The following is a 12968-nucleotide window of genomic DNA, read 5'->3' as shown; positions in this document are numbered from 1 at the left end:
TACAAGATCAGGTAGATTCTCTGGCAGAAGTAGTGCTCCAAAATAGAAGAGGCCTAGATTTACTAACTGCAGAACAGGGAGGCATCTGCTTGGCTTTACAGGAGAAGTGCTGTTTCTATGCCAACAAATCCGGGATCGTCAGGGATAAAATCAGACGTCTACAAGAAGACCTAGAAAAACGACAAAAAGAAATAACTGATAACCCGTTTTGGACTGGGTTCCCTTCCCTATCTTATGCTATTCCTGGGCCCCCTGCTTTGCCTATTGCTCTTACTCTCTGTAGGACCTTTGGTCTTCAATAAGCTCATGACATTCATTAAGCAACAGGTCGAGGCTATCCAAGCGAAACCTATACAGGTCCATTATCATCGCCTAGAACAAGAAGATCGCGGTGGTTCATACTCACACCCATTATGACCACCTTCCCTGTGCGCTGAACTGGACAGCCAATGACGGGTAAGAGAGTATCATCTCTCACTAACCTAAGACAGGAGGGCCGTCACAAGCTACTGCCTAATCCCATGACGGGTACCAGTGATGAGATGCATTACTCCAACCTAAGACAGGCGCAGTTCCCGAGGGACAATCTTCTAGCCACAATTATATATAAAAAAGGGGGACCTGTCCGGAGCCATGAGGCCCGGAATTAGCCGACCTCTGTTGCTCGGTCTCCGTAAAACGGAGACAAGATGGCACATTTCCGGATTCTTCATTACAAACATTTCCCTAACCTTTCCCGCGCTAACCTTTCCCGTGTGCACACTAACCTTTCCCGCGCGCGCGCAAACATTTCCTGCGCGTGCGCATTTTTCCTGCCCAGGAAGATATGCAGCCTACAGCACAGGCGCAATCCCGCGCCCAGGAAAATTATCAACCAACGGCGCATGTGCAATTGTAATTTGAGTAAACCCAGCCTCCTGTCACCGCCCTGGCCCAACCTCTTCCTCTGCCAGCCTATATAAGGCATTGCACCGCCACCATTAAACGAGACTTGATCAGGCTATTTGTCTTGTCTCCATTTCTCGTGTTTTCTTGTCTCCTCCATTCCCACTCCCCCTTCCAGAGCCTGTTCGACTGTCCTGCAGGTCGGGACACTGAAGAATTGGATTAATATCCTTATAGGAGATCCAAAAGATATCCCTCTTGCCTTCTACCATGTGAGAACACAGCAAGAGAGCACACTTATTTTCTTATACCAGTCCAAAAGGACTAAGATATGTGGGCTAATATGTACATGTGTGTGTTCATTTGTTTGTGTTTCTTTGTATAGTTCTCAAATCAAGAACTGACAACTCCTACTGGCTTTCTGGCAGAATCCAAGGTATTTTCACTATCACTCTGGAACAAGATATCTGAGTTCATCATACAAGCTTTAATTCTAGACTGAAGGCCTCAGAGAACTGAGTGGAGACAACTATAAAACCAAAGATAAGCCATCTCACTCAAAATGATACTGCACACCAAAATTCTAAATTAGATATGTTAGAAAAATTATTCAACTCTCCCAATGCAGCCATCATAATAAACAACTAGATAATTAACAAATAATTTTTTTTCTTTTCTTTTTTTTTTGAGGCAGAGTCTCGCTCTGTCGCCCAGGCTGGATTGCGGTGGCTGGATCTCAGCTCACTGCAAGCTATGCCTCCCGGGTTTATGCCATTCTCCTGCCTCAGCCTCCCAAGTAGCTGGGACTACAGATGCCCGCCACCTCGCCCGGCTAGTTTTTTGTATTTTTTAGTAGAGATAGGGTTTCACCGTGTTAGCCAGGATGGTCTTGATCTCCTAACCTCGTGATGTGCCCGTCTCGGCCTCCCAAGGTGCTGGGATTACAGGCTTGAGCCACCGCGCCCAGCCTATAATTAACAAATATTTTTAAAAGTAATATAAAATCTTTTAAGATACTTTAAGTAGAAATATATTGAGATTACCCACAGAAGCAAATAGCAAGAAATAATGGAACAAAATAAAGCAGAAGTGAAAGAAAGGAGGGCATAAAAACATAAATCATGGAATAAAGAACATAGTAATTGAATTAATAATATACTAAAACAAGTATACCGGATATAATATTAAACCTTAATGAAACCAAGTCTTATCTATATCAAAAGCAACCAATCTGGAAATTTAAAATATTGAGATTAATATTCTTATTAATAACAAACATTATAGGGTTTCTGGAAATAAATTGTGCAAACGTAGGAAGAAAATGATAAAGCAGCATTAAAAGATAAAAATCCATTAATAAATGGAAACAATATTACAATGAAATAGAAAACTCAACTCCATGAGGACAGGAATTTTCCATGTGCTAATGGGTAAATTCAGTGACACTCCATTCAAAAATTTAATAGTCTTGCTTGTTCGTTCATAAATATTGTCTAACATACTAAAACCCATAAGAAATATCAAAAGGGACTCCTATTTCCACCTAAGATTCACTATCAGTAAATTAGAAAAAAAATTAACAAAACATGTTTACAGCAGATTTCAACACACTGAGCAGCACAAGGAAAATGATTGTAAGAGATGAAAAGCAAATGAGGTTATACCTCTGATTGTCTAAGCTCCCTTCATTTAGAGAGTTTCTAGGCCTCGGCACAGAAAGCAGGAATACAGGCAGAGCCCAACAGCCTTCCTAATTTTGAGGAGAGAGCTGAAAGTTCACTGACATCAAGGTGGCAAGAGTGGTTCACAAATCAGAGTAATCATGAGGCAATAGACATCCAGAAGAGATCTGCATAGGGTTCCTCCTGAACAGTCAGCTGAATATTGATCAGTACATATGTGTGAGAAAAACACATGAGGCCAGGGAAAGATCTGCATTAAATGATTAGTGGCAATAATACCAGTGTACTGAACTCACAGGACCTCTTTTATTAGCCAGTTTGGAAAACCTCATGATTCACAGGGCACTGGGTGAGTACACAGAAGCATGCAGTCTCAGTAGTGGGAAATAATTATCCCTAAAGTGAGGGCTGCTCTGTTCTCACCTAACAAATCTTGTAACTGTCAGGTCAATTATCCCTCCAGGATGATCAAGGAACTAAGAAACCTAGGGTAGCCTCATTTTGGAGGGCTAACCATAGCCACCTGTAAGTTACATAATGGCATGAGGAGTTGTTGTGTTTCCTCAACACCAAAGGTCTCTTATGCACTAAGATACAAGTGGCTATGTTTTCAGAAAAAGAATGTTTTAATGACTAGCTTAAAATAAGTAATACAACCCAGTGGTCTGATATCCCCAGAAAGAAAAAGTGTTCATTGAAATTATTGGGACTCCCCTGCCCCCACACACATACAAGGGATATACATCAGTTAGTCAGTTAGTAGGTACAGGTTGACAGTGTGTCTAGTATGGTCTCCCAGTCACTTGGTAGGCCATAAGTTTTGCAGTCCACTTTGAATAATCAAGTCAAGTGTTGTTTTTCAAGAATGGTCTAAGGACAGTCAGTTCAATCTGTCCTCTTGTCCTTGACATCAGCCAGGCAACAATCATCTATCATGTGGAATGACAAGTGACAGTAACAAGAATGGAGATGGAAAAAACATCCATAGTAGTTGACAGGTGTTTTGTATGAGAGGTGCAGGATCTGGGGACATCTCCTGTTGTTTCTGATAGATGAGAGTCATCTGGCAGACATGACGTTTTCAAGACTGAGTCCAATTTAAGGGTGTTGCATGGTGTGAAGACCTGCACCAGGTGTCTTTCTTAATTAGAAAGGATTCAGAGGTGGCTTCAAAAGAGAAACACCACTAATGCCTCTCCCAGTCCCAGATGTCCTGTGTTCTAAGATGATTCTTCTCTAGGTACTTGAGTTGTTGCTCTCCCTCCACCACTACAAAAATCATGGTCCACCACTACAGTAGCTAAACATTTTTCTTTTGCCCAGTAATCTTCTTCTCATACGTAGATCTTTCTTCTGGAACATCAGCTGTAAGAGGAACCAGTTACTTTTATATAACTTATGAAGTCTCTTTAGGTCTCTTACTTGGACTGTGTCTTAGGGGGACTCAGAAAGGAGTATACTCAACAAATGGTAACTATCATTATGGTTAGAACTATGTAAATCCAGTAAGAAAATGCAAGTGACTGAAACAGAGATAAATTTGAATCACTTAGGCCATCTTAATTTTAAGAGTTTATTTTTTGAGTAGTTTTAGGCTCATAACAAAGTCCAGAGAAAGATACCGAGATTTCTCTTATATCTCCTCCCCCAGCATAGCCTTCCCCATTATCAATATTCCCCATAAGAGTAGGTGCATTTGTTATAATTGACAAACCTACATTGAACATCATAATCACCCAAAGCTCATTATTTACATTAGGGTTCATTCTTGATATTTTACATCCTATGAGTTTACATGTATCGCCGGGTGCGGTGGCTCATGCCTGTATTCCCAGCACTTTGGGGGCCAAAGTGGGCAGATCACCTGAGGTCGGGAGCTCGAGACCAGCCTGACCAACATGGACAGACCCCGTTTTTACTAAAAAAAGAAAAAAAAAAGAAAGAAATTAGCTAGGCATGGTGGCACATGCCTATAATCCCAGCTACTCTGGAGGCTGAGGCTGGAGAGTCACTTGAACCCGGGAGGCAGAGGTTGCAGTAGGCCAAGATAGTGCCACTGCATTCCAGCCTAGGCAACAAGAGCAAAAGTCCATCTCAAACAAACAAGCAGACAAACAAACAAATAAACATGTATCTACCATTATAGTACCATACAGAGAAGTTTTCACTGCCATAAAAATTCTTTCTTTTTTGCCTGTTTATCCTTGCCCCATACACAACCCCTGACAACCACTTTTTACTGTCTCTACATTTTGGCTTTTTTCAGAATGTCATACAGTTGGGATCATGCAATATGTTGCCTTTTCAGATTAGCTCCAGGCCTTATTTTAACTGTGTGACATTGTTAGGGCAGGACACGTTGATACCTGAAACTTTTACTAACCACTTCAGAATGGGCTTCCATAGGTGAAAGATGAAAGTGTAATGCCCAGGAGCAGTCAGGATGGAATTCCAAATTTTCAAAAAAGACTATGTATTCCCTATACCTTCATCTTCATCATTATCTAGACTGAGAAGAGAGATCACTTTCTGAAGGTAGCACATTTAGAGACCAAATTGAATTAGTAGGGTCAAAGAAATCAGCAAGAGAGAATATTTGAATGCATTTTTTAGGAGACCATTCAAGTTCTCAACAATACCAGTCATAAATGAATGGTGGAAATGTGGAAGTCCCATTAAATAACTCGACATGAACATTCAGTGACTTCTGAGATAACAGGTGCACCTCTGTTAGTTGGGAAAAGACCTGAAAAGCTGGAATTATGACAAACAATAGTTTCAAGAGATAATATGATGGAGCCAAAATCAGCTGATCAGCCTGGAGCAGCATCATCATAACCTGAGAAAGTATCATCACTGGGATCTCTCAAACAGGGCTCAAAAATCATACGCAGTCAACCTCTCAGTAGCAGGTGGGACAATGACATCTCAATTGGGTCAATTTTTGTCAAATGTGTATAATATAGAAAGCAGTGGTAGCTGTAACCTCTGCATTGGAAATACATAATTATTTACTTAGAGTCCAATCTATGTGGATAATGTGTTTCCATGCCTGGTATGTGATGAATATAGACAGAAATGGTGGGAACTTGGGTGTTATTTAATCGGCAACTTGCTTTCATTCAGTGTCATCAGAGAATGTTCCTTTACAGTTGTCACCTAAATGTGTAGCCCAGATGGTTTGTTCAAAGGCTGCAATTTGTTCTATAGTAAGTGGTCCTAAAGATGTGTCTTAAATCTACCAGTCTATAGTTTTCTGTATGCCAGATAAACAGCCATACGGTTATCAAAGTCCCAAAGGTCAGTACAAGGATAACAAATTTATTAAGTATTGGAGAGAGCTATGAAAATGACCTTGAGGGAGACAGCCACATCAATTTTTGGTTTGGCTTTGAGGATCAACAGCTATAACAACCTCATGGACACCATCAGGTTTCAGATTATGTAAATAATTATTGAACCAGGCATGGAATTTAGTGGAATCTCTGTTAATTGAGAGTCCAGATGATTCAACAGCTTTGCATTAGGTAGCACAGTCAAGAGTAAATTTTCCTCTAAAGTGACAGCTCCTAAATTTTCATGCAAAGATGAGATAATCTGTTGTCCGTATTCTTGAATATCTATACCCATTTAACAAATAAGAGTTGTTGGATACTGCTTGACTTGCTAATGATTGGGTTGAAGTTGATCCACCTCCAAACGGCAATATCATGTCAGAGAGTCACAGACCTCTATGTGTCTGAAGTTAAGTTTCAATGAACAAAGTAGCAAGCTAACAGATTATTATAAAAATTGGTACAATTAGTAACAACAAATGTATGGAAGGCTGGCTCAAAAAGGAATGAGTTCCTCTAAACAGAATGTGTTTCTCTTTGCCAGTAGCCCTAATTATCAGAGTCATCATTCATAGAGAAATGTGGTTCAAAGAAGTTACAAGGTTGTGGTGCCCCAAGTATAAAGTATATTATAGCTTGCTGGACAGTTTTTATTGGGTTATGTCTACTGATTTTGATGCTAATCAAAAAATTTAATGTGTGAGTAAGCTTAAGGACTAAGGAACAAGTAGAATACCCAAGTGAGACATAAGCCTTTTCCAATAATAAAGAGCATAGTAGGTGGGAAGCTATTTTTATGTGGAGGGCAGTTGAGAAGTTGTTTCCAGAATGCTAGAGGAATTAATCATTGTGAATACACTGACATATTTCCAAGAAAGTTTACTTGCCAATCAGTGCTCCAACTTTGGTCAGGTTTTATCTTTCCAACCTTCTGGAGGAAGTGTGATAACACCAAGGTCAGGGGCATTGAACCTGAGTCTTTGCCATCCAACAGTCAAAGCTTTGACATCAGAAGAGGCACTCACACTATATCTTGGCACACTCAAGCCTGGCTGGGAAGTTTAGATGATCCCGTAAGAGTACTACAAAAATACATTGGAGTCTTTGTGACATGCATGTTAACGGATCTTGATCCTGATATTTCTGAGTACGATGGAACAGCCAGAGCTGTAGGAGCAACAACTTAATCCATTGCAAGCTTCCTATATCACTGGGAACAGAGGGCATATTGAGATATTGCATCTCATACTACTTTCTACTGCCTTTAAAACTGTAATTAAGCTAGTGATTTCTCCTCTCTCCTCCTGGCATCCTCAATTGATTATGTTGAATCCCCCAGGAGATTATAGGAAGGTAAATTGGTTAGCCATGCATTTGTCTCATTAGCACTTCTATACATGTGGCTTTTTCTGATTGGGAGAATGCTCTCTGGCAGTATGGGGCAGGAGGCACAAGCATATGTCATATTCATTTCTAGGAAACTTTATTATATAAAATCAATAATAATAAAATGAATTGACTTAAATGACCCTCCCCACGGGGTCTTGTTAGCTTTCTTTTCTCACTATGATTACTGCCCAAATACTGAGAGTTGAATAAGTGTATCTTTCTCTTCCACAGTTATGGGTAGGAATGCAAGTTTGGTTCTCATATCCAACAGAGCTATAATTATTTGAATCTCTTCCTTCAAAATTCTGAAGCATAGTCAAATGGATACGTATGGACTTTGATTCTCTTGATGTTAATGTCTGTTTAGTCCAATCTTTATATCTTTCACCTTATATCTTTCAGCCCCGCCTTGTCTTTCACTATAAAGTCCCAGCATTCTGGATATAAGGAAAACGATTTACAAGGGCACATAGAGGGAGTGAGGTCTCCATTAAAAAGGGCTTTGCATTTACTTTGTGTACTGAGTGCATAGTAACAACTATGGCTTAACCAAATGAATGTTCTCATGTTTTCATCCAATGCTCCATATTGGACAGTGAGAACTTCATTGCCAAGACCGTTTTAGCCTTCAATATCCCTTGGCTCTTCTCCAGAAGCCACTTATTCTACTTTCCAAGGCTGCTCAGTATGCAAACATCTATGAAAAGATAGTTTAGAATAAAATCACTGCCTCAGTTTGCAAGATATGTAGTAATGTAAGTGATCCAACATGAATTCTCTTTCAGCAGTTGTAATAGCATAATTTGATGTTTTTCTTCTTGTTTTCAGAAATAAAGTAAGAATTAACACCATATTTAACTCTTTTTATGTTAAATAATTCTCAACCACACATGTATCCCTGTCCCTGTCTAAATAATAATTTGATAAAGCATACTTAGCTGTGTTGGTACTAACCAACATTGGAATTAAGTAAAATTGTTTACTTTTCATTCTGCAAAATACTTTCTTCTTAAGACTCGACTGTGGATCAACTAAAATAATTTCATTATCAAGACTCATATATGGCTCAACCATCAATACACATATCAAACAAGTGCCTCCCTATGCCCACCAATGCAAAATTTTTAGATAATAAGCTACACTGAATCCTAAATAGCTCCCCATTTGGAAAAATCCTTCTTAAATTTATACAGACCAGAGCTAAAATTCATCTGAAACACTGCTTTCTCCTGAAAGATATGATAGGCTCAGTCAAGGTGCTATTGTTTTATGGCAGTAAATATAATAAAGTTAGCTTTGTTTGATCAACAGGAAGAATGCTCAAGTTATAAATGAGAACAAAATAATTTTATATGGTTAACGTTTGCTATTAATGATTTTGAAACATTGATATTAATTGTCCTTAATTAATCATCACTTGACAAGACAATCTAACAGCATAAGTAGAGGGAGATAAATATTCCATATTTGAACAAAGCATCCCTAAGAGTAATTGGACTAATACTGAAAACAGACACATTTCATTTCCAAAACAAAATGCACTAATTTTTTATAAGGTAGAATAGTATTAATAGATTTAGATTTTAATTTATTTTGAGTACTCAAATGTACCTGAGCACATTACTAGTGCTCAAGTCCCCTCACTTCCTAGATAATTATAATACAACTTGAAACTGGGAATCTGGCACTTTCTACCTGGCAAATTTGAATACAATTTTAGTGTGATTTGAGTTTTGCCATTGCTTATTTTTGCAAATCACATATATTTTAGAAAATTAAATAGCTAAATAGTTACCCCCCAACTATTGACACCCAAAGTTTGTGTTATTTTCAATAAATATTTTAAACATATATATGTATGCAATTTTATTCCTAGTAAACAAAGAATGTATGTGTTGTTTTATGTTAACAAAATGATTTTATTACATGAGTTTATGAAAAGTATTCTATAGCAGTTAATTTTACTTCACTCAAGTAACAAATATTTTAGCTCACAGCACACTTTTAATTCTTCAAATTTCTACCCGCAAATCAAATAATATTGATCATAAAAAAGTATAATTTATGCTATTAGAGTAAAATTGTATATATTGTGCAACAAAATTAAAATAAACTGCTTTGTAAAATCATCTCTTAATTTGTTTTATGTTATCAGCATTAATATAAAGAAATACAAGAAAATCAGCATAACCACAAAATGTATTTTAAACTTATCTTTGTCTTTTAAAATTTTGAACTGTGATCTTTTCAACAGTTCTTTGATAAACCCTGGGGATTCTGGGATGTACTTTTTGTTGGATGTATCTGAGGCACTTAATTAGTCCTAATATTATTCCAGTATTGTATTCTGTTTTGTCTTCAATGATCACTGTACAAGAAAAAATAAAAGTTTTACCACTTGGTGGTGCTGGTGGATAATATAAAAAACAAATTATTCCTGGAGCATATGTTGAGAGAGCTGGTTATGGTGAGTTAAATAAAATTAAGGGAAGGACAGCTTCATTCACCTCTGTCATTCCCTATTTTTCATTTCTCCTTTTGACACAAAGAGTGTAAATTAGGCACAATGGTTGCTACCAATGACTTGGGTCCTTGCTAACTAGTAAAGAGAAACAAGATCTTTAACACAAATTTCATGGCATCGGAGACCGACAATAAGGCTATTATTTTCATTTTTAAATTGTCTCTGCTTCAGTGTAAAAGATTGCTTCAATTACACACATTATTTTTATCCTTTCAAAAAAACAAGTTTTTGTATGACCGTTCATGTTTTTACATGACATGATGACCACTGAATTGTAATATTCTGTTCTTGGTGGAAATGCAAGTATTTTAACATGTAATTGATGTGTTTATACCAAAATTAATGGTAAATGCATCTGCAAACATGAGTAACTGTTCAATTATAGTTGATGTCACAATATTTTCAGATACTGATAAACAAATAGCTTAATGACATATAATATGTATAATAATTGTTAAAACTTTCCTTCAGAAGTATATTGCTCTCTCAAAAGAAAGCTCGCCTAAAGTGGTCACAGTTTTTCGTATTTACTTGGAAGTGTTTTTTACTTAGCTCAGCTTCAGTTTTCCAATTTTAAAATGTATATATTATACAATTTTATGAAGTATCCAACCACATATTTCTTCAGCCGCATAAACACAAGAATATTATGTCACCGATTTTTTATATATATATTATTTGTTAACTGGGGGAAAGTGCATGAATTTCTTATGCCCAGAGTTAACCTAGACTGTAGTGCTCTACAGGGGTGTGAGATGGCAAAATTATATGGAAAAGATTTTAATGGTAAAATGAAAGTTTTCAGTTTTTGCTTCAGTTCAAAGTAAAGCACCCAGCCGATACATATTCTTTGTCACTTTGGTACGCAGATACATTATTAACATCTTTGACATGGAAGAAAGGCAGCCTGAGGGCCCCAAATTCTGCTTCTATACGGATAAAATAATAAGCACTTAATTCTTCTCCTGAACAACAACTGTTTTAAAGATAAGGCGAAGGATGACCCCAAATCCTATTTGTGATTGTGCAAGATCATTCAACCTCAGGGATCATATACTACTTGATTTGAATTTCCATTAATGCTTTTGATTATTTTAAATGCATTTGGTAACAATGAAGGTAGTTAGTGAAAAACTGACCCAGTTTGAAACTCATGCAATGATCATTATGAGAATCCACAGCCTAAAAATTCATTGATAGGAATAAAACTCACTCATTCACCTTCTGTAATATAAAACATAATTACAGTGTGTGGGGTATGTTCATTAGCAAGATCTACTCAGAATCAATTAAAGAAAGTTCTACTAGGCTGCCTAGTATAAGAACTTTTATCACAAATCTGTTAACATTAACTGTGTTTTAGATCTACTGTATATTAGGTTTGTTTTGCCAGTAATAAACTTTTGGATTGTTATTCTAATTCTTTGCAGATACAGCAAAAATAATCTCTTTATTTGATAAATTACTTATAGTTAACTTTTTTCTCCAGGCCAATTTTTGTCTCTCCCTTCCTTCTTCTTAATTATTTTAAGCATAATAAGCTAATTAAATAAACAAAACATAACAGATGACATAAAACAATTGAAAACTACTCCAACAGAAGAAGCTGGACATCATTTCTCTGCTCTATTGCATACATGCATATCATTTTATTTGTCAGAGAGGATAGAAATACTGAATTGATTACATGTCAAAGAAAATCTAATGCAATCATTGACCATTTACAATTTTGTCCATCACTTCAACTCTGGAATGCAATTTTCTCACTTATAAAATGGCAAGATTTGGCTATCAAGAGCCTACAATATGATTAGTCTGAACTGAAATGTATGTAAGTTTGAAATATAAAACAGGTTTCAAAGAATAAATATAGAAACAAGAAAGTAAAGTACTTTATTAATATTTATCATATATTGATTCTATGTTTCAAAGATAATATTTTGGATATTTTGACTTAAATGAAAACATAAATTAAATCATTTTATCTCGTTTCTTTTTACTGTTACCTTGAATATGCCTATTTTTAAACGATTTCAAAATACTACATTGAGGTTTACAATAATTTGGACCTTGCACTTAGTTCTAATAGGAATACATTCTTACGGACATAAACTCTTAAAAAGATTTTACTTGGTCTTTTTATTTTGTTGCATGACCAGTCTTTTCAGTTAGGAAGGAATAGTTCTAATATTCTGTTTCACAACAAGGATAAGATATAATTAATCGTTAATAATGTCCTCGTATATTTTACAAAATTAACTAAAACGAGGATTTTAACATGTTCTCATGAAAATACTTAGCACTATATTTAGGTGATAGACATACTGCCTTAACATCAAGAATACTTATATCATATCCACACAAGTATGTAATGTATCAAAACATCACATTCGTACTCCAGATAAATGCTATAATAATTATTATTTTCAATAAAAATACAGTAAAATTTAGAAATATTTATTTACATTTAATTTATTATTTGTATGGTGGTGTATTTTTTTAATAAATTTTTTTTAAGATTTCAAAACTGTATTATTATTTTTCATACTCAAAGATTGACAACCAACCAGGTCATCCCTCTCAAAGGAAAAAAAAAAAACATTCTTACCTGTGAGTTGATTCTTTTTGCTAAAGAACATAATTTTGAGGATAATTTTGGCAACTGTGGAGAAGAAGGACACCTTACTTGCTCAATGAATGCGCCATCTCAACTTACTTCTTAATTATCCAAAGTCCTGCCCATGTAGTACTCTTTCAGTCATGAAAATTAAATTGCCTTGATGCTAATTGTACCATATTCTATCACCCACATTGCAAATGTATTTATTTAGGCTTTAAAAACATGTACCTTTTTCAAGCCTAGGTTTTAAGGGGTATCCTTTTATAGCTCATTTTATGTGTGTATGTGTGTGTGTGTGTATAGATAGATAGATTGATAGATAAAAGATAAAGACACACTTTCCCAAAACACTACAATTTTGCCTTGTTAGCTTGCACATTTTTAAAACAATCTATTCAACCTGCCAGTAGAAGTTATTCTCTCTCTCTACCAAAAGAATAGTTTTATTTGTTAATGTATGGGTATTCCTTAAAAAATAATGCCAACTTCCTGCTCTCTGCAAGGCATTGAACTGTTCTACTGTTTACAGCCCA

The sequence above is a fragment of the Rhinopithecus bieti genome, unplaced genomic scaffold (assembly GCF_001698545.2).
Source record: "Rhinopithecus bieti isolate Rb0 unplaced genomic scaffold, ASM169854v2 scaffold_23096, whole genome shotgun sequence".
Lineage (NCBI taxonomy): Eukaryota > Metazoa > Chordata > Mammalia > Primates > Cercopithecidae > Rhinopithecus > Rhinopithecus bieti.
Note: the sequence above shows the minus strand (reverse complement) of the source record.